Source organism: Calonectris borealis, chromosome 4 (assembly GCF_964195595.1).
Source record: "Calonectris borealis chromosome 4, bCalBor7.hap1.2, whole genome shotgun sequence".
NCBI lineage: Eukaryota > Metazoa > Chordata > Aves > Procellariiformes > Procellariidae > Calonectris > Calonectris borealis.
In genome coordinates, this window is record NC_134315.1 from 7706422 (window position 1) to 7730053 (window position 23632).

The 23632-nt window shown below is 40.3% G+C and overlaps 1 protein-coding gene and 1 long non-coding RNA gene across 2 annotated transcripts in view; both read right to left on the bottom strand.

Moving 5' to 3' along the window:
* Nucleotides 1-23632, bottom strand: part of SPON2 (spondin 2) — a 101106-nt gene that overhangs the window by 52443 nt on the left and 25031 nt on the right. The window lies entirely within an intron of this gene.
* On the bottom strand, nucleotides 7852-12156 carry LOC142082398 (uncharacterized). Its single transcript, XR_012673695.1, has 3 exons — nucleotides 10573-12156; nucleotides 10417-10461; nucleotides 7852-8448 (listed from the first exon to the last, which is right to left on the bottom strand). It is a non-coding gene; the product is annotated as an uncharacterized LOC142082398 (long non-coding RNA).

Genomic DNA, 23632 nt, shown 5'->3' on the forward strand with positions numbered 1-23632 from the left:
GACAGTAGTTCAGAAAATAGAGTGCATTATTGCAGCACAGGGAAACATTACAAACTAATGGAGATTCTTTATCCATAAATTAGACTAGACTAGAATAGAATCATAGAATAGAAATGTTCAGGTTGGAAAAGACCTTTAAGATCACCGAGTCCAACCATTAACTAGGACTGCCAAGTCCACCACTAAACCATGTCCCTAAGCGCCACATCTACATGTCTTTTAAATATCACCCAGGGATGGTGACACAACCACTTCCCTGGGCAGCCTGTTCCAATGCTTGACAGCCCTTTTGGTGAAGAAATTTTTCCTAATATCCAATCTAAACCTGCCCTGGCGCAACTTGAAGCCATTACCTCTCATACTATTGCTTGTTACTTGGGAAAAGAGACTGACCCCCACCTCGCTACAACCTCCTTTCAGGTAGTTGTGGAGAGCTATAAGGTCTCCCCTCAGCCTCCTCTTCTCCAGACTAAACAACCCCAGTTCCCTCAGCTGCTCCTCATAAGACACAAGTCTTATGACTAGACTCTTCACCAGCTTTGTTGCCCTTCTCTGGACACTCTCCAGCACCTCAATGTCTTTCTTGTAGTGAGGGGCCCAAAACTGAACACAGTATTCGAGGTGCGGCCTCACCAGTGCCGAGTACAGGGGCACGATCACCTCCCTAGTCCTGCTGGCCACACTAGTTCTGATACAGGCCAGGATGCTGTTGGCCTTCTTGGCCACTTGGGCACACTGCTGGTTCATATTCAGCCAGCTATTGACCAATACCCCCATGTCCTTTTCCGCCAGGCAAATTAAATATAATGAGCCAATTCCATCTCTAATATAAACCCCTGAATGCTAGGATTAATTTGATCATGTGTTTATTTGTTGAGGAATCTAGGCAATAAGAAAAAAAGAGGGTCATGCCAAACTTGGTGTCAATAACATATCAATTGTGCAGAATACTTTCTAGAGATTGTCCACAACAGTTTACTTTTGAGAAATTATTACCCCAGCAACTCTGCCAAGACTGAGCAGAGCACAGATTATGTGCTACAGATGCATAAATTAGACTAAAGACTAGTAAGATTTACGCACCTGGGGTGCTATTCTTACACCTAGTAAGATTATTGACTTCGGTGACAGCACAGGAAATGCTAATGCTTTTATGAGGATGTACTTTGTGTCCTAGTCACAAACTGGCCTTGTGCTGTTGTTCCAGATGGCTCCTGTTCTCTCACCACGTTACTGTCCCCCTTTCAGCTAGCTGCTGCAGCCCCCAGCCCAGTGCTGGACAAGAGACCAGCAGTATGCTAAATTAACCCTGTGCTGATTACTGCGATGTTTCACCCAAGTCACGCTGAGAAGACATGAGACATTTCCCATTCAGTTTATAACCTGTCACCATACAGATCATGTACAGGACTTTGTAAACACAGAAAGGAACTGTTGTTCAAGTCTGGTGGCTAATGACTTTCCCATCTGTTGGCTGGAAGTCAAGGGCAGTTTGAACAGCACTTAGCACAACGTGTAGAGAGCACAAACACCACCCAGAAACCGTCCCTGGTAACTTACCAAACAGTTTACCCAGATATACAGCTGCTTCAGAAACCCACATTCGCAGAATGTTTGATTATATTGCTTCTAGCTTTCTCTGCATACAAAAGTCTACCAGTCTAAGTCTTAAGGAAATTTAAAGGAACGAACACTCAAGGACTGTACATAGTTTTCACGTCTCCCAGTTACCACTGAACTGTGGTTTATTTGTGAAACTCCCACAGCTAGTTCTTGTAACTGACAGCTGATAAAAACTGTGCATTATCAAATATTGAGCAAAAGATTGCACAAGTCAAGGAAAATGTCACAGAGTTCAAGCCTGCAAAACACACCCCACTCTTGCATCCATCTAGAAAACATGTACTTAATGACAAAAAGCTTGAGAAGTACCACTGATGACTTCCTGAGCTCGTAAAATTTGTTGCAAGATGGAGTGAACTGACAGAGTTCAATGTGATTGCAGGAAGCCAGAATCATTCACTGGCTTGGAGGTTACTGTAAATCCATAACCGAGATCCAGATGACCTGTTGGTGAAGTTCTCTTTGCTTCTCTGTCTATAAATACAAAATTTTTGAACTGTCTGCTGTGCAAAGCAGGTACACATTTTCTCCTCAACTCTTTCTTCCCAAAACATCAGACATCCTACAAGACATTTCAATTCTGTAACTCTGTGTGAAACACCCACCTCCCCTCAAAAAAAAACAAACAACAGGCCTGGAAACATTTGTTTTATTTTTAAAAGATATTGTGCTGTTTTTTCTAATGAGATTAACTTTTGCAATAAAGGAAACAGGAAGCGGGTGAGCAAAGGGGTCAGGAAGGTAAAAGTTGTGCATATTTGTTTCTAGTCAATGTTGTGAAACCATTCCCCATTCCCTCCAACCTACCACAAATCAACTCTCAACAAATTGCACAACAGTGCTTGTTTTGAACTGGAAAGATCTCTTTCAGATGAGCAGAGAAAGATACTAGAAGATGTAAAACTAACCAAGACAAACAGAAACAGAGTGATATATGTCTAAGAAATCACAACTAAAGCTCTCACCCAACAAGCATGAAGCTAGTGCTTAAGTTGACAGAGGCAAAGGAATGCAAAGACAGCTTCCATTTCATGCAGGGGTTTTGAGTATACACTAGAAAAATTAGGGAATGTGCTAATAAAGGGGTCTTTTAGATCAATCTTATAAAAGACAGAGAGTAGATATCCAAATCTTAAGTTCAGAACAGTAAGTCGTGAGTGAAAAGGAGAAAAATACAAACAAAAAAAAAGCAAAAAAAATTCCCAAGAAATCACATTACGAGAAAAAACAGAAGCAAAATAAAAATATTCCAATGTGCAAAAGAAGAGTGAGTTCAGAATAAAACTCAGTTGTTTGCATATTTTATTCCAAAAGTTCTAGCTATCTCCACCCATGTACTAATGTGCTTTCCAGGTAAAATATATCTGCCCAACAATACCTCTAATAGACTTCATGGAGCCATCTGATACCTCCCTTCCCTGTCATAGGCACCACTAAAATCAGAAATCTAGATGTGTAACATATGGCCAGAAACTGAATTTTTCTGCTTTTTGGTGCCCAGGCAGATTAAGAGAAATAAAACAGGATATTAGATATTTTGACTTTCCATTTAAGCTAAATTATATTTATTTTTAAATAAGCTCTTTGGATTCTTTCAGGATTAGTGTCAAATAGGGTAAAACAATGTTAGGAGAGCATTAGCCATAACATGACCACCCCAGAAAGACACCACAGAAATGACCATTTGCTGGTCCAGCCGCATTGACTAGACTCATTGCCAGAACAAGCTGCAGTAGCCTGGCAACTCATCTCACACAGTAAAACCCCCACACAACGATTCCTCTCATGGTAAAAATTTCATTCCAAGTGAACTGTTTTTCGCTATCAGTTACAAAAGTGGAAGTATTCCTTTGCCCTTCTAATCTTCCAAACATGGTTTGATTATCACAGTATCGCAAAAGAAAATGACCAAAATCAGAGAAGGGCAATAAACTCACTGGGTTGTTTCCTTCCCGATTTATTTTGAAGCAGATAAAGGTATTTGGTTACACCTGTCCTTTTAGCTGTAAGATGGTAAGTGTAGGGGCAGCCACAAAGCAAGGATCATGGTCAACTTCCTCCAACATCTGTATTATTTATGTATTTAAATAAATAAATGAATAAATGAATAAACAAATAAATAAATTTACATAATTCATGCATTTTTATGCATGTTTATATATTGCTGAAGTGTCCTGAGAGCCTACTGTGAAAGAGCCCATCTAGTGCACCCAGGAAATTAAATTTAGGAACCTGGTATTTTAAGATGCTCTCACTCTTATCTGTTCTGTCCTTGCTGGGTTTACATCCACAACTCCTGCTTGCCTTTGCAGGAATGCCACTGGGAAGATCAGGCAGTCCAGCTTTAATCCAGGCTATCTACAAAGATAACAAGTGTGTCTGCACCAGGGTCCTACAGTGCCCTGGGTGAGCACATTTATACCGTGTCACCCCCTCCACCCAACCGTGTCTTCCAACACCATCTAATTCACCTGCACGCTCCTCTGACCACCCTCTGCACCCCTCTGAACCTCAGCTGTGGTGTCCAAACACAGCTCTAAACTCATAGATTTTAAATTATTCCCAGGACAAATAAACTAAGATACAGTGTAGAAGTTCTTGCTATATTTACTGCCACTTTGGAAATTTCCAGTTAATAGAATTTTCAGCAAAGAAAACTTGAATAGGCTTGATAAATTCCACTGATAAAATCTGGTATGTTAAAGCATCTTTGTACGCCAAACTTTGTTAGGTTATACTTTGTTCCTTCTCCATTTCTGATATCCTGTAAGAAAGCATCCAAGTCCTTTTGTAACTCTTCTTTTTGTTTCAAAAACTGTGACTAAAAGTGAGGAAAAACTGTAAAATTTACAACTTTTCTTACTTGAAGTAAGCGTGACAATGCAATGGATGGACCAGATAGATACAAATCTAATTTCTGCACAGCACAGCTGGAAGAGTAGAGATCTAAAACCATAGAATCAGTGCAACAACAGCAGTAGTCTTTTAAGATCTCAGACATGTAATACAAGTTCATGGCAAGCAGCTAAGGTTCATATGATCCATTAGTCTTTGAATGATTTTATTTTTCTAGGCTTTTGAAGAGCTTCAATTCATCGCTGCCTCCACAGCCAGTTTTTGTTGTTGTTGCTGGGGGCTTTTTTTCAGTAAGAGCATCCCATCATGAGCTCTTTGCTCATTTTATTGAAGGGTATTTTTTGTAGATCATCTCATGGAAAAAACTCCATTTAATATTTTTAAACCATCCTTGGGAATAATCTCTTTTGCCCTGAGGACACATCACTGAAGTTAGGAAAAATAGCTCTAGAGTTATAGCTACTTCCAGAGTCCCACACACTGCATTCTCCTATGGGGTCCACATTACAGAAACCACAGAACAGCCATTCACTGATGTGTTTTTAATTATGTATATTTTTTACTTTACTTTGTGGTTTTCTTAAGCTTTTACTTCTGTGACATCACTTTTTCTTTTTTACATTAAAAGCCAGAGACAGAAGGGGAAGCAGACCAATCTGCCAGAAAGGGTTTTTCAGATTAAGACAAAAGTTTGCAACCTTTTTTTTCTATACAGTTTCTAATGATGAAACATATTACTCTGCCTCCCTCCCAGACTTTTGTGTTATGTCTCTTTGGACTGTGCATCTATACACTTCCCAGCACAGCCAGTTCTAATAGCATTAGACACATTAACAAACAGATTAAACGATGTGTAGTCTTTAGGAATTGATTATTTGATGCCTGAAAAAGAGGAATTTTAGGATGTTATGTTAAATTTTATTTTCAGAGTAACCCAGAACAAAAATCCTACTTGTGAACTTTCTATTACTACATTTTTGCTGTGCAAAGGGAAGAAAACTCAGGATAAGTGGCATAGGAAGTATTTCACACCGTCTTTACCTGAAGAGCTGCTCCTGCACTTACTCCTCCTTTTACCTGCCTTCTTGCTGACAAAGGAGTTTGTCAGACACGTTTGATTCACATGTAATAAAAGCCTGAATAGCTGTGGTTGCGAGGAAATGTTAAAAGTCTGTAAATACCAAGTGTGGTTCCCGTCACACATAAAAGAAAACAAACTGAACTCTATCTGGAAAATATCTTTCTCACTATGCTTGAAAAAGGAACATCATGTCACAATGATTCACTGTTACATGCTGATTTCAAGTGAATACATGGAGAGTGCACAAGCAAAACCCTATTATCTACGTACCATAGCATTGAAAAGGCGAGAGGCAGGCTATGCTATTAAGGCGCGCGTACGGTGCCCCAGGACCTACAAAGGGCGTTCCGGTCCACGCGCTGACTACACGCCTTCCATTACACTTAGTGTGGGGCCCAGCATGTCCCCCAGCTATTTCATCATATCTGCCATTGCTAAGTTCCCCGAGCCAACAAACTCGGTTTTTTTCCTACTCTTTGTGATACAACATGAACTTTCCTTGTTTGGTTTATGTTCCAAGAGACAAATGATGGGGAAAACATTTCTGAGGCTCTTTCATTTGTCAATGACAAATGCAGAGATTTATATGAAACACCAGCAAAATGGAAATATTGACTCTGATCCTTCAGTTCAGATGAAAAGTGCTACCTAGGTGAAAAGTCATTATTGTTATGAATCAACTGCACACACGTCACAGGCATAACAAAGTAATGTTTATTGCCGGTAACCTTTGTAATAATCATAGTTTCCAATGAGGTCTCTTTAGTTAACGATCAAACTCTACGGGTAAGATTTCAAGAATTATCTAAGTAAATTTGGTGCCAGCTCAGATGGAAAATTGCTGAGAAATGGGTGCCTAACTCCCACAGGGCCTTTGAAAAAAGGCTCATCTTGCATTAATTGAAAGTGGGGAGGTAACAGAAATTCAATATAGTATCACAACAAGAGCATGAGAAAGAAAATGGCATTTTGAGCAACTTTAAGGGAAAAGTTCTGTGTCACTGAAGGACAAATTATTGCAGAATCTTGTTATTTACTGGCATTGTATTTTACTTCACCACCAGGAGACAGCAGAAATTAAAAAAGATGTCCTGCAATGTCTCAGATCCTTCCTTTCAGTTCTCCAGAGCCCTCAGTGACAAACTCCATTCAACCACAATCCTATCTATCTCCAGCATTATTCAACATCTGTAGAGAGTAAAGAGGAGAGACAGACAGATACCACAGGGATGGGACCAGAAGGACAGCGGTACATGCTGCTGCTTGCGTTTCTCACTGCCTTTTTTTCAGTATATACCTGGAGGGAAAACAGCTAAAACTGTTGACTGTAGAGATCAGGGTGATGCTGATGAGATACATTTCAAGCAAAACAAATACTTTCCACAGCATCACCTAATATTTAGGCATCCATCCTCAGGTTGTTAAGTAGCTCTTCAAGCCTTCAGTGCTCCTCGTGCTTCTGGAAGTTCATTTAATGACAGCATAAAACCCATTGATTTGCATCTGAAACGGGACTGAATATTGCACAAGGCCAGATATTGACCCACACTTAGTGAGGGAGGTTTTTTTACTTCCTCATAAGCTTTTCTATCACAGCTCTATCCCTGAAACCTGTTTGCTGGGGTTTTTTTAAACAGTTGAGACAGCAACAGAAGTGACCACAGGAGCCACATGAGTCTTTCACCCTCTGCACTTGCTCCCTGCACTGCACTGAATAGACTGAATATTGTCTTGACACTCAAAGTCCTCCCTGGGTTTCACTCTAATTAGCAGTTCCTTCCCTCCCCACTAATGGCTAAGGTGTCCAAGGACATCTACTCTTCTGTGGAAACACCAGTGAATGGGGACACCACTTCCTAGAGAGGACTGGAAACTGTTCAGGGACTGTGCACAGCTGGGAACTTACCCCAACAAGAACTCAAGCAGCAATACATCTGCTAAAGCAATCACATTTCCTCGAGTAGATGAAAGGTCGAGTGAGAGTGTTACTGCTCTATCTAGTTTTGAATACTTAGTGGGTCAGATACCACAATGAAAGGATGCTCAAATAAGCAGGCACTGGGGCAGAGTCTTTCATTTGACTCACTTATATTTACTTAATAAATGGGAATAAACAATGGTAGCCATAAGTCCATGGATAAGGGTCTGCACTTAGAGTGTGCTTACTTCTTAGTCAAAAATCCAGCTATGACAATGAGTTACAGGCTCTTTATTCAACTCCAAAGACCATTTGCACTTCTGAGAAGCATAAAGGACCTGATAAATAGTGAAAATAAGCCCTGTAGTAGTCATTCAGAGACCACCATAACATTTTAGGCAGTTTGAACTGCTTTTACTAATTTTCACGAAGTCCGTAATAAAATGTATCCTGAGTTTTTGTTCTGTATCCATATGTTACAAAAATAAAAATTTATCATAAAAATTATTTTTTTAATTATTTAGTTTTCTCATCTTGCTGAGTTGTTTTATGAGTCTCCAAATTAAATCTGTGGTAGAGCAGTGGGCTAACAAGGATTGTGCCCAGTTTATGCCAGGAAACAGCTGGCTGCAAGACAAAATATTTCATGGGAACCTTTGTAACTCTGCGGGTGCCAACCCTCACAATTATTCCTGACCTTTCTCCTGCACACAGCTCCATCAGCACACTCTAGCAAATGCTGCAGCTTTGCAAAAGAAGAGCTGAAAAACCTAATGATGACCAACAGGTTTTTCTGAGTGTCTTTTTTTCAGCGCTTCTTTCATTTCATGATAATTTGTTTCCTCCTATTTTAAGTTGTTCTTGTTGAACTTCCAATTTTCCCCCTTAGTAGGAGCCTGCAGTAGAAGTGGTCTGGTGCCAGGGAGTGGAGAGAGATGATGATGTGCAACACCTTCCTGAGACCGGCAGACTGCAATTAAAAGAGAAAATCATTAATTATAGAGCCCCAATCCTAGCATTTTAATTAGGGTAGAAAGATTCTTCCATTGCTGAAATTCAAAGAACAGGTAAATATCACTTGTTTTGCAGCAGGGCTCCATTTTGTCTTAAGAAAAAGCACTTGGTTAAGTTGAAGGCAGGTGGTAGTCAAAGAAAATTATCCTCCTTTCCAAGTTTAGTATTAGGTTCTGACCTAGGTTTTGACTTACAGGATACAAGAAGGTGGCAGAGGTGCAATGTGATGAAAGGGTGGCAGCACTACAAAACCAGAGAGCTGGCTTTGCTGTGACAACTACATGATTTCCATTTTTTTACCCCTGTTGCAGTGATGTAATGACACCAAGGTGGAAAATGTTAAGCTTGACCTTGCTCAGAGCATATGAAAACCCAGTGCTCATGGGCTGCTGCAGCCTATGGAAAGGGGAATGTTACAGGCTTAAAAGGAAACTGTAACCATGCTGGAAACCCCAGAGGGCCTTATTTAGATAAGGGCAAGCTTTGAGCTGGAAAATAAACCCTGTGAGTATGAACCTGGAGCATTTGTGAATTACCCTTCACATAGTGAATCTGGGACCCTAAAGGGTTCCCCCGATATTTCCAGTATGAAAGAGGTCTCTGGAAAGATCTCTGGTGTAAGAAGACAAAATTGGTCTGTGAGAAAGTGGTGGAAAAAACAAAGCTGACTAAGATTTTTTTCAGTAGGAATACCGGGAGTCTCAAGAAACCTCAAACCACTGTCTGTGTTTTATTTTAGCTGCATCTACTGATACATATTGACTGCAGGGAACAATTTCTAAGCACTTTCCAAAAGTTTAACTGTCTATACATTTATACAGTATATACCAATATTCTGTAGTAAGGAAAGATTGGCAGCTAAGTTTGAAAGACTAGATCAAGGATTTGAGATCCAACATTTGCAACAATCTGACTGGGGCATTTAAAAAAAAAAAATCTGGTTTTTTTGCAAATAGTTCTTATTTCTAGAGCCAAAAATGATTGTAAAAGAATTAGATTAGTAACCCGAAGTCCAAACAAGCTTATCCAGCTTATTTTACTGCTTGTTGATGACACTCTCTTTTGTCTTCATCCAGTAGTGGGAAGCGCTTTATCATCTTCTGGTTTGGAAAAAGACCCAAGCAGCTAATGTAAAAAAAATATATTCTCCAGTAGCTGCAGCATGATTAATTTTCCACCCCACGAGATCGCTGTGAGTCTGAAAGCACCCTAGAGCTTTATTTGCTACATTATAGTCATCAAGGATCATAAAGCATCCTCTTCCTTCCGCACCGCTAGCACTTCAGAAAGCCAGTATGGTTGAGTGGAATGAGCAAAGGGTTGAAAACCAGGAAATTTTTATTATAAACCTAAAACAGCTTGTGACTCGGCTTTGGCCTTGGTTAAATAATGCTGGACTCAGTTCTCTGAAGCAATACAGACTTCTACTCCAGCTAAAGAAATTATAGACTCTAGCCCATATAACATCCAGACATTGATATCTGCATTATAAAATGGGGATAATAATACGGATGTTTTTTCATCAGGCACTTTGGGGTTTATTAGTGAAGAGGAGAAGGTAACAGCAAAAGATTTTAATTAAGGTCTGTAAATCATTTTCAAAAAAGCAATCACTCATTATAGTTATTCCACATCATTCCCCCCAGATAAGCACATGGAGGAAATCTTGCATATTACATTTCCCTGTTGCTATACAGAAAGTTGACTTGGGGACTTGTCCCTTTTCCACATCATTAGGACAGTCCAATTCCAGCAGTAGTGAATGAAAAAAATGGGGTTTAGGCTGTCCTCCCACCCCCCTGCAGCAGTAACCCTCCATACCTTGGAGGTATGGCGGTGCCTTAGAGGTACAGTGGTACTTAGAGGTACCCAAGTCCCCCAAAACAATAGCAGCCCTGATCACTGTAAAAGTTTATAAGCTTACCCAAAAGGAGTTCAGCTCTTCCATCAATCTGCAATTCTTCATCTCCTATGCGGTAAAGGCAGTTGGCCAAATGGAAACACACCCTAGGCCAGACTGTCCCTTGGGACAGAGAGGGACAGACTGAGGAGGCAGGGTAGGTAGGACCATGCACATTACCTTTACTACTCTCAGAATGGAAATAAGCCAGAGAAAAGAGTATGTGTCCAGATTGCATCACCATGATGGTACTACTCTTGAGCGGCCTCCAAGGATGATCCTTAGAGAAACAGTTCCTAATGGGGAATGTATAGGAGGGGGAACATCACGGAGAACAATGTACAGGGTCTATACACAGAGCTTCTGGATCTTTGCAACTTTCATGTGCATTTAGACAGCTGCACAGTTTGGAGCAAGACAACAGATTTACTGTCCTCCACCACTGACACAGAAGCCATCAAAACTACTCACAAAAGCAAAAATTAGACAAGACTTTTCAATATCAACATCCCAGAATTGACCTGGGTCAGTTCTGCCCACAGTTGTGCTAGAAAGAAGCAGATATACAAATATATTTAGGACATGACCTTCAGCATTACTTTTAAGAAAATGTGTTTCTCTTTAGCATCTTCTGGTTCTGCATTCATAAATTAATTACACTTTAGACATTCTGTCAGGTGACACCTAAAAAAAATTGTACAAATAATTATTTTCATGTTTTTCAGGGTGGTTTTGTTTAAATAATAAAAAAAAAAGTATGTCATCTGAAGTTAAGGTTCATCTGCATCTTTTTAAAATGCCATTATACTGAATTTTTCCCCATTTATTTTTACTCACATAATTTTTCCCATCCTATCCTTCCAGCTCCTTGCTTCTCCACACGAATCTTCTAGATGCCAGCAGAGATCTGTTTGGTTGTGTGACTTTCAGTGAAAATGCAAAATAAAAACCAGCAGTGTATGGAATATAAAACACAATTTTAGCAGTGAAAATTTCTGAGGTATATTTCTCCCAGTGTACTTTCATATCAAAAATATTTAATTGGGTTTAATGTAGCATTAATCTTCATTTCACATATTGGATACATCTTGCCGATGGCCTATAGTTGCATAGCTCCCTGCTATACCAAGTTATCCCTTCAATTTACTTTTTGTTCACTTTTTACAGTTTCTGAGGTTATGAATTTAACACCTGGTACCATTTTCCTCATGCCTCTTGTTCTCTTAAGGAGATCAGTGCAAGCCACAACCCGTGAGTGTTTATGTTCAGTGTCACCCTGGCACTGCCAGCTGAAGACAGCATTGCACCATTTAAATAGATTAATTTTCTTGAGATGGACCTTGCTACTAGTCTCTTTTCCAGCTGGACAGAATAATCAGGTTGCCTCACCCCAGCCAACAGAGAGTTTAATCCTCAAGCCCTCGATCTTCCATAAATCTGTCTGCAGAGAGCCACTGCTAGAAATTCTTTGTCGTTTATGTCATATCTTGTAAAATCTGTTGAGCCTACTTCGAGCATGTGTCTGTTTTGACTTTTCCTGAAGAACAGTCTCTCTCTGGAGGGAAAGTCTGAAGCGTAGCATTTATCTTTCCGTGCATTCAGATAGGCAGTTGTGAAAGTCTCTTTCTCATGGGGATATTTTCCAATGAGTCAGACTTGCTTTCTCTGGATTGACAAGTTCTGACAACAAAGTATTAATACTATCTTGCAATATTAGTCAGCTGGACTCCAACCAAGAGCTGAATAAAAAGACAGACCTTCACCCTGAAGCCAATTCCCAGGCAAGGCTCCCATTAAAGAAAAACAGGACCTTTTCCTGAGTAATCAAGAGGGACTAAGAAGAGCGGGCAGGATTTCAGACGTCTTTGAGTGCATAGGAACTGGCAGTTGGGCCCACAAATTTTCTCCATAAAATAACCCTAAAACTTATTTGTGTTTAAAATATATGACAAGAAACAGCACAAATGCACTCTTTTTGATAATCCTGAGCAGTCAAAAATCAGTAATTCATTCCACTTCATAATCAAAGGCAGTTCACAACAAAAAGAGTTGGCAAAAAAAAATCCGAAACATCCTTTTCCTTATTTTTATCATTGCAGCACAACACATATAAATGAAACAGCTGAGCTAAAATCTATAAAAGCAGCATTTCCTTCAGAGTGCAAATTGAAGAGGAAAACACAAGAAATGATCTTAATTGCTAATCACCATTCATGCTGGATCTTTACCAGGTCCATACTAATGTCGTCTTGTTCTAAATAATTTCTATCTTTCCTATCAAACTTCTTCCTTTCTGAGAACTTTTAGCATCTAGGTGTCATATGCACTTCTTCATTTAAGATTCAGTTCTGGTATTTAAAAAGGAAAATATAGCGTCAGATTATTCAAAAAAATAATACTTAGAATCACAAAATCGCCATTAAATATTACAGCCTCTGTTTCTCACCAGAAGAACTGGAGCTTCATTAAAGAAAATCAACAAATGAATTCTTCAAATCCAAGAGGAAGGTTATTCTTCCCAAAAGAATGAAAGAGAGGGAAAAAAGAGAAAGAGGGAAAAAGAGGACAAGAGAGAGAGAAAATTAGCAAAGCTGACTGGAACAATCTCGTCATACCTGAGCTCATTTCATTGAGTCCACCTGAAAAACAGTCACATCAGTTATGCTGTCTTTAGACTTAGCATTGCTACTGTAAGAAAATTATGGTTGCAGGTCCCAAGAGTGAGAACTGGAGTTCAAATACTCGCCAGCCAGGCAAGAAATGTAGACTGCCCCAATGATTAGCTGCAAGAAGCATACCTCATCGGGAGGACGTAGGGGAAGGCGACGGGGTAAAGGGCCACCCAGAGCCTGCTGCCATCCAGAAGAGCTTTCTGCCGACTTCAGAAGGGCATGGAGCAGATCCCAAATCCACAGTGTGGATCAGCAGGCAGTGGTTATGTTCTTTCCTTGGGGTATTCAGAAAGGAAATGGATGGTTCAGCAGAGGGTTACAACAGCTCAGAAAAAGCTGTGGATTTCAGAGATTCCCAGACAGAAGTATGATACGGAAGTGATCCTTCCTTTGCACAGTTACCAACCAACACTCACATCTATCTTACGTACTAATACAGTCCCCTTTCCTCCTGCACATGGACACCTCCCAGTCTTGTAATGTTTAACCTTACAGCATTATTCTCCATTTCTACATAGATTTTCCTTGGGCAACTAAGGCAGAGAGGTTGCAGGGGCGAAGGGCTGGGGGAGAATGATTCAGTACCAAAGCATTGTTATTGGGTCTTCAGAAGTGCCTACATACACGAGGAACACAAGGAGCTGGGTGCAGAGGTGTTTTTAAATGCTCCCTACATGCCTACTGCATTGTGAAGTCCTTAACATCTTTCCAAAACGTGGCTCTGAAATATTTCTGTCCGCTTGGTGAAGTGGAGAGTGTCAGAGCAAGAAATCCCAAGTCTCATACTGGCACTGACCATTAGTTTCTTTCTTTCTGTCTTTCCTTTTTTCTCTCTCTCGTTTTCTCTCTCTCGATGACCTTAAAATAATGTAGAACCAAGTAAAACAGAACCATATCTTTTGCTGGAAGAGGAGCAAAAGCATGGAAATTGACTCAATATGTTCTGTAACAACTCACAGTTGAGATTCATGGAAGTTGAAATCAGGCAAATTCAGACCAAAAATAAAGCTATGCCTTTTTTTTTTTTTTCCCAACAGTGAAGATGATTAATCACTGGCACAGCTTAAAGATGTCTGCAAGATTTTCCACCACTAACAACTTATAAATCAATATTGGATGGCTTTTAAAAAGAAATGCTGAAGTTCAAGTAAAAATTAATTCAGGGAAGACCTATGACCTCTGCTACATGGGATCAGACGGTCACAGTAGTCTTTTTTAGCTTTACAATCTATTAATTAGATCTTTCTACTCCCTTCTCTGGGATCACCCTTTCAATTTCACTCCTTCTCAGCATCAGAGGTAATTAATTCTTGAGTTCCTCTAAATTTTTCTTCTCAGGCACCCAGACAGGAGGCAGGTCTATTAAAAATACCATTAACCCCTGCAAAGCTCATTTAGCTGCTGCCATTTCTCATGTGCAGGACAGCTGCTCATCAGATGGCAGCGCAATGTCTAGTGGGAAAGCTCAAATCCTAGAGCAGCAAGGCAAGTCCCAGAAAATCCTTGTGGGTATTGGGACATCACCCACATTGTGGAGCACATTTGCAGTGACCATGACAGCCAAATGTGGTTATAGCCCATTCTCAAGCTCAAATTCATCTTCCACCTATAAATCTGAGAGCTATGTATGGTTTTAACTTCAAAATGCTCTTGAAGAAGCCAGCCTGAGTATGGATGGTAATTTATTCATAGGGCCTAGACAAATTAGACACAGGCCAAACCACCAGTAGGTATATGAAGTTCGACTCTTCATAAGCACAGTATGGTTATTTTCAAGATGTGCTATAAGCAGCCTGACACTAATATGAATAAGAAACACTTCACCCCAGTATGCTTGAATGCGATCATCCATTCTTCACTTAAAGGCAGAACTTTTGCATAATTCTCACTGGCTGTCCCCAATAATCACAAAACTATTCACTCTGGAGTTTTGCAAGACACTAGCTAAGACTTGATTGTCCTTAGCAAAAAGGTTTTTATTCTAATCAAGTTTTAAATCGCTCAAGAATATTTACCTTGTGGTTTTTACTCAAGACGCAATATTTTAGTTTGCAAATACTATCACTCAGCGTTCCTTGGCACTTCATTAAAAGTATAAATTTGAGACACCTTTTCCGTTTGGCTACACCCAGGTACCCCATTCTCCCTAGAGGGCCTGTACATTTCGTTGCAGAAGTAGCTAAAGGATAGTACAGAAACACCCAAGCCAGCTCTAAACTAACTTCTTTAGATTCTGTTAGCACCCTGGGGCAGCAGCATGGACTTCAGCGCACACAAATTTTTTCTGTACCGTGACTATAGAGTAAGAACATATTAGTCACCATTCAGCACATGTCAAGATAAGACTGAACTGATAATTCTACATGCATTACTTAGTCCCTGGGAAGACAAATGGTTTAAATGATTTGGGGTTTTGGTAAATGTCATTTAAAGAGACAGCAGCAATTACTAGTGTTATCCTTATTTACAGGGATATTTTTTACAAATGATGAATTAATAATACACTTTTTCTTATGACCTAAAGAATGCATATTTTCACAGTAAGGGAGATTTTATTGGTGACTCAAACCTACAGCAGGTCATGAGGCCAGAAAGTAAATTAAAAGCTTCTCCCTGTAAGAAAAATATTAGACACAATATTTTATATCATATTATTACACTACTGTTGGTTGCTTGGCATCAGAGGGAGATGCTAAGTGCTGCCAGGTCAAAATTCCTCCAGCAGAGCAAGATTCATCTCACTTAACTGTATATATCTACAGTGTCAACGCCCACACCCAGTGTCGAAGCCAGTCACCTTCAGTTTCTTTTATGTCACTACACAATTTTAAGGCTGAGTTCATCTAGCTTATTTTAGATGTCTACTGTACAGTGAGATGAATCACAACCTAAAAGTGTCCATTTCTCCCTAGTGGCTATAAAAAAGCCATTACAACTGGCTCAGCTGCAGATATCTGCACTGCAAACCTTTCCTGTTGATCTGCCTGTGTGGCTGCTGTCTCCAGCAATTGCCATTTTAATAGGTTGGGAGGACATGTGCCAAAATACCATTATTGAATAGCATTAATAAAATTATGTAGGCAGCTAGTATCAGTCACAGAGCAGATGTTTAAGTGCTGTGAAAATGCCTCGACTTTCTGAACGATGTAGTTGTAGGTGGCCTAGGAAAAAATGTAGCCATTTTTAATGCAGATACCTATTTCCATGCATCAAAGTATGACAAGCACTGGCTTAAACACTGAGCTTGAAAGAATGGCCTACGGAACTGCAAAGAATTCCCAAATACAATTGCTATATTCACAGATATGTGGATTGCACATTAGGTACGTTTATTGAAAAATAAACTTGGACTAAATTGAGACTATAGAAGAGATCTCTCCCTTCCCACTGATTCGAATAATTGATTTATCTATTGATTACTGTGAGAATGAGGAATATAAAAAACTTTAAAGCCTTTGAATTTTTATACCATATGAGTAGCTTTGAATAGTTTCCTTGAAGTATCTATTTAGTCATTGAAAATGCTGCTTTTTTGCACAGGTAGGAAACCAAAGAATTTCAGTGCTCTTTTTACTGAGCAATTATCTTTTTGCCATGTTTCCTGAACTTGTATCTACTTCAATGTAACAATCTACCATGACAACCTGTTTTCCCAGCTTAGAAAACTACCATTCTTTGAAGCTGATAGCAGCTGTTTTGTAGCTGTCATACCATGTAATATGGGTAAGGTCACTCCCTGTAGCAAATTTGTAAGCTAAATTACAGAATTCGATCTGGTGCCAAAATCTAAAAGCAGAGATACCACATTGTTGTGAACTCTGGTGTCCAGAGTTTAATGTATTTCTTATTAAAATCAATGGAAAGTTTATTTCAACGGGGGTTGGATCGAGTCCTAATTACATGTCGACAAATGCTTCCCGTATGCCAATTCCAGTGTTAGAACTGCTGTTGATTAGATGTCCTTATAATGTACTCTTCAGTCTTGTGGCCAGTGAAACAATTAATTTCTATTGTCAAAATTAAATTTAATTAAAACTAATTTTACTATTGAACACCAGATAATTGACCCTGATATTTAATTAGATAGCAGTCTCACTTCATTTAGCAGCAATCCTGGCTAACCAGGAGGTCCCGGTTGACTGGAGGTTAGCAAATGTGATGCCCATCTACAACAAGGGCCTGAAGGAAGATCCAGGGAACTACAGTCCTGTCAGTCTGGCCTTGGTGCTGGGGAAGATTGTGGAGCAGATTATCCTGGGTGCCATCACATGTACAGGACAACCAGGTGATCAGGCCCAGTCAGCATGGGTTTATGAAAGGCAGGTCCTGCTTAACTAACCTGATCTCCTTCTGTGACAAGATGACCCACTTAATGGATGAGGGAAAGGCGGTGGATGTTGTCTACCTACACTTTAGTAGTCTTTGACACAGTTTCCCACAGCATTCCCCTGGAGAAACTGGTTGCTCATGGCTTGAACGGGCATACTCTTTGCTGGGTAAAAAACTGGCTGGACGGCCGAGCCCCAGAGAGTTGTGGTCAACGGAGTTAAATCCAGTTGGCGGCCGGTCACGAGCGGTGTTCCCCAGGGCTCAGTATTGGGGCCAGTTCTGTTTAATATCTTCATCAACGATCTGGACAAGGGGATCGAGTGCTCCCTCAGTAAGTTTGCAGATGACACCAAGCTGTGTGGGAGCGTTGATCTGCTGGAGGGTAGGAAGGCTCTGCAGAGGGGGCCTGGACAGGCTGGGTTGATGGGCTGAGGCCAATTGTATGAGGTTCAACAAGGCCAAGTGCCAGGTCCTGCACTTGGGTCACAACAACCCCAGGCAACGCTACAGGCTTGGGGAAGAGTGGCTGGAAAGCTGCCCAGAGGAAAAGGACCTGGGGGTGCTGGTCGACAGCCAGCTGAACATGAGCCAGCAGTGTGCCCAGGTGGCCAAGAAGGCCAACGGCATCCTGGCCTGTATCAGAAATAGTGTGGCCAGCAGGAGCAGGGAGGTGATCGTGCCCCTGTACTCGGCACTGGTGAGGCCGCACCTCGAATTCTGTGTTCAGTTTTGGGCCCCTCACTACAAGAAGGACATGGAGGTGCTGGAGAGTGTCCAGAGAAGGGCAACGAAGCTGGTGAAGGGTCTGGAGCACAAGTCTGATGAGGATGGGCTGAGGGAACTGGGGTTGTTTAGTCTGGAGAAAAGGAGGCTGAGGGGAGACCTTATCGTTCTCTACAACTACCTGAAAGGAGGTGGTAGCGAGGTGGGGGTTGGTCTCTTCTCCCAAGTAACAGACGATAAGATGAGAGGAAACAGCCTCAAGTTGCACCAGGGCAGGTTTAGATTGGACATTAGGAAAAATTTCTTCACCAAAAGGGCTGTCAAGCCTTAGAACAGGCTGCCCAGGGAAGTGGTTGTGTCACCATCCCTGGAGGTATTTAAAAGATGTGTAGACGTGGTGCTTAGGGACATGGTTTAGTGGTAGAGTTGGCAGTGCTAAGTTAACGGTTGGACTTGATGATCTTAAAGGTCTTTTCCAATCTAAACAATTCTATGATTCTATGATTCCAGTTCTACCAGCACAATTTTCCACGTGTTGTAAGAGTGTAAAATTACTGGTAAAATTTTTACACTAACTGCACAATGACCAACGTCTATCAAATTGCTTTGCAGATACAGCAAGACTATAGCAATCCTGACTACAGTTCTCTTGATTCAAGAATGACATACATTGCCTTTTTCTATATTCTTCTCTTGTCAATAATAGTAAAGTTTCTTAAAAATCTTGGACAGAACTACAGGTACATGGTTATGTTTCATGACCACTTGAAAACATGAATCTGGATTGACCTCTTACCAAAAGAAGCATGAGTCTTCCTGCTGGTTTTAATGTAAGGTAGGTGAAGACATCAAGAAGATAAACACGAGAAATAATAAGGAAAATCAGGGATTTTAGATCATAATGAATCTCTGTTTGATGTTACTGTGGAAAATGGCCGCCTGATAACTGGACCTTATATTCGGCTGAAACTTTCTAACAAATTCTTTTTTTATATGTATTTCATATTCTACTATGAGACTGGTCCCATGTATCAATGTGTGTGTGCTTGCATGTGTGTGTGTGTGTGTGTATGTTTCCCAGTCATTTTCCTTACAGCTGTTTTTTGATGGTCGTCCTTTTTTTTCCCCCCAATGAAACATTGTTCTCGCTTTTTCATTTTTGTCTCTCTGCATTTAATTTGTCTTCTGGGTTGGGGGCCACTGCTGGCTGAGGATCTATCCTTCTTGTAACTGAGACACAGCTATTTCTGTTCCTTAGCCCCTACTGTGCCAGAGGATTTATGTGCGTGTGGCTATTTGTTTCTGGGTATTGGATTAGACTACTAAAGGAGCAGTTTGGGAGGTAAGGAATGCTGGGAATGGCTTTGTGTCAGCTCTGCTGAGCTCCAGAGTCTGGTTTCCAAAGTCTTCCTTTTACCTAACTCTCAGATTTTCCAAAGCTAGCTGTCCATGGCATGAGACACCACTATTTTAGGAGATGTCCTTCCTCTGCCCAGTTCACAGTAATGTTTCAGGCACTTCCTCTTGTGTGCCTGCCTTGACTCTACACTGAGTACAGGGTGAAGGTGTCCTCTGCAAAATTTCACTCAAAGTTCAAAGATTGCTACACAATCAACAGAATTATGAGTATTTACACCAGGCGAGGATCTGCCCCATGTTGCTTCCAAGTATATGACAAAGAATTATGTTCGTTCAGAGGACAAAATGTTCATATGGAAATGCATAGACTTTCATGAAAAAGAATAAAAAGTAAGGCTACAAATTAAGACTATTTGATTCAATAAGCAGTCGGAATAACTTCAACAGCAGCTGCTCAGGAGTTTAAAATTATTTCACCATCCATACTGTCTGGAGGAAATAAGATGTGAATTCAACTACCATAACGGACCACAAGGTGGGCCCAGCAAGAATAAAGCTTGTGAGGCTTGTAATGAATAATAAGATATACAAATTAATCAGCAATTGTCACTCTGGCACAATAAACAAACATCAGATACCCACAGCACCTGGGGGGCTGTCCCACTGAAAAAAAAACAAAACATGAATAGCACCTTAATGAAATAAAGACCATGACATAGACTGTATTCAGTAGAGAATTTCAATTCTTTGGCATGCTTGGTTGCTCCAAGTGTTTAATAAAGTCAGCTAGTATGATCAAGTGTAAAATCTAATACCTCCTTTCTACAGTTTTAAATCTTCTTTAGCTGGAAAACAAACAGTATGATCTAGCAACATTTCCTTCCTAGGGACAATGATCCCACATCACTAATGCTATGTCAATGCACTTCACAGTATATACATTTTGTTTCGCAAAGAAATTAACATTTAGGTATTTTTCTGACGGTGTTATCAACAGCATTGCAAATATATCAGGTGAGCTGGAGTGAAGAATGACTGTAAGATAAGGCATGCATAGCATAAACTAAATTAAACAAAGCAGAAAAGATTACATATGGTTATAAGTAATGTTATTCTTCTTAATCCTCAAATAGAGTCACTAAATTACACTTCCAGATTTAGTTATGATATTTAGAAATTACTTAACTGTACATTTAAAGAGGGGAAACTGGCTACAAATGGGGGCAAGCTCATAATTTAAGGTCACAGTAGTGCCAGCACAGAGCAAATGCTTATTACTGGGGTATTTTTGGTCATGGGGAATTCTCTTTCCCTAAGAACAAATCCCATAAAAGCATATTTTTATTACATCTTCCAAATCTGGCATTGAGTCTTTATGTAAATACACAAGACAGAGGACCTTTCTTTTTAAAATGCTATGAACTAGAGGCACAGCTGAGATTTGTTGGAGAATATTTCCTTTCAAATCCTTTGTATGAGCAACCCAAAAATTAAAATATTTAAAAAAAAAAAAGTAAAGAAGAATGAACAGGAAAGTATTGTATGAAAAACATGGCATCTTACTGGACATTACATAAAATCGCTTCTCTCTTCCTCCCCTAAATATAGCACCTCTAAGTATAAAAACAAAAAAGTTCAAAATAAGGTTACCAGTTTTGTTTCTTTTTAACTGGAAACAGAAGGTGCATTTTTTTTAAATTGTATCATTCTTGAGTTCAGTTGCCCAATTGCTCTCAGAAATGCTCTCTCATCTTTTGATACCCATTGTCTTTACAATTCTTTTTCTCTAGAGTACCTTTCATCTAACATCTGTCTCTTTCTTGGTAGAGAACCACAGTGTAGATCTAGACTTTGGAAGAAGCATAAAGAAATAGAGTCCCAAAAAACTCAGATGTAGTACTGTGATTTACAGAAAATTAAACAAAGTTAATTTTGGCAGGAGCTAAATAAAGTCTATGTCATACAGTGAACTGAGCTGGGCAACACTCAACAACTTTGGAGAGCAGCTGAAGTCCAGAGAGCTCAGGTTAGTTAATACAAGCTTTATTTTAGCAAGAATTTGGTGGGTAAAGAAAGAAAAACTTCAGCAGCAACTGTTGCCGATAGTGTAGGACTCTGCCAGTACAAACTATGATGATTTGAAATTACTCAGTTTTTGGGGATCTCTCTCCACCACATACACTTTGCCAAAGAGGTACTGGCTGTCACCCACCACAGGAAATGACATTCTTATATTTATATACTTAGAAAGATACACCATCACATTGTGGTACCTGAAATCAGCCCCAAACAGATCCTTGCAGTTCGGTGGGACATTGCCTAGATGTCAGCAAGGGCAGAAGCTCCTGAAGGCTTTATTCTTATAAAATATTTTACTTGCATTCATTACTCCCATAGGAAAAAAAAAAAAATGTGCCTTGTGCTTCTGAGATTCATTTCTAACGATTCTTATCATCAGACAGCTTAAAGATGAATAAGTTTCATCCCAGTGAAGCAACAGTGAACTACATGACGATGAAGTTGGAAACAAGTCCCATAGAGAACATGGAAACCAGTCTCCTCCCCTAACTGTTATTTAGGATTTCCCCCGCCACCCAGCTGTGCAAGCTGAGAGCAAAATCCAGCAAAAGTTCACTTCCTGAGTGTTACTGTTCAGGATCATCCTCCAAAACTAACTTGGTAAGCTGAGCCTGCCTCGCCTGTCTCGGAAACTCCACTCTGAACCATCTCCCTCCTTCTTTTCCAAGATGAAAAAACTCTCTTCTCACTCTTTTTTATCTTTTTGTTCAGAATACCCAGCCTTTTTTTTTTAATCTATTAATATTTCTATCAAGGATAGAATATCCCCCTGTCTTCCCTCCTGCATTCAGTGGGATGAGTCCAAATACAAAGCCCAGCCACGCCAAGCATAACTCTCCACTATGCACGGCTTTTGGAGGTCATAATCTTATGTTCCTGGACTTAATCCTTCTAGAATGCATAGAAATGTCTGATAATTACAACATTTTTTAAAACGCCATAATAATTTAAAAATCACATAACATGAGTATTCATCACTATCTTTCATTTGCTTCTGGGTCTCCTGTAAAGACAACGCATGACAGATTAATCACAGAGATCTGGCATTTGGGGAGCTTTGTCTGAAAGCTTTTCACACCTCTCCCTCTAGGTTGGGTTAGCACTGGCTGCTCACACCTTGCCCGGATCTAAAGGTTGGCATTTCTTGCCTCCCACTACTATTTTTTGCTGCCAGTGAGGTATGTGGTGCCCCAGCTGCCACACCACAGGATTTGTGGGTCTCTGACAGCAGCAGATTTTTCTTTTTAGGCCAACAGGTAAAGTTTTGTAGCTGGTACGCAAACACTCTGTTTTAATGCCCCAAATCTAACAACCAGAAGCTTTTTTCTTTCTGTTCCAAAGAAGACACTGTCCCTGTTCAGCTAATTACAACCTAATGAAATCATAAATGCAGGGAGGATAAGCTTCCCTTGGTGTTTAGGACTGACCTTAAGTTCATCTTCAAGTCCAGATCTGCCGACTAGTTATTAAACAACCCCACAGCATGCCGCCCAGATGCCCTCTCCAGCCACAACAGCAGCTCAGCCGAATGTCCTGGCATGCAGAGGAGCCATCTCCACCCTCTTCCAGCATTGCATCTGGGTCTGGAGCATCGCCTGCCCCACAATGATCACAAAATCCCCCGTTCTTCACTTTGAAGTCTTCCTTTCCCTTCTCTACCACTCACAGTGTGTATGTAGCAATCACTAGAAGAGGTTGGAAAGGACATGTTTTACAGCTGTGTTCAAGAAACAAGAAGCCTAAACCATAGGTTACACAACACAGTAGAGAGAGAGAGAAGGATCACTTGCATTTCAGACTGGTCAAGGATACAGAACTAGTACTTAAATCTCAAATTCTTCTTCCTAAAAAATGAGCAAGATAAAAAGTTATAACAGAGGGTTCCCCCAAACTTCTACGGTAAAAAGAAGATGAAGAGATGTGGGCTTCTCCTTAGCTAACAGCATTTTCATACGTATTGAAAAAGTGAGTCACTAAACAAACTATGCCAACCAAATGCTGAGGTGTCTCTGGAATTGCATCATTTCTATGAAAAGGCTTGCAGTCTCAAAGCCGGCCAGTGAAAACCAAAAAGGCCA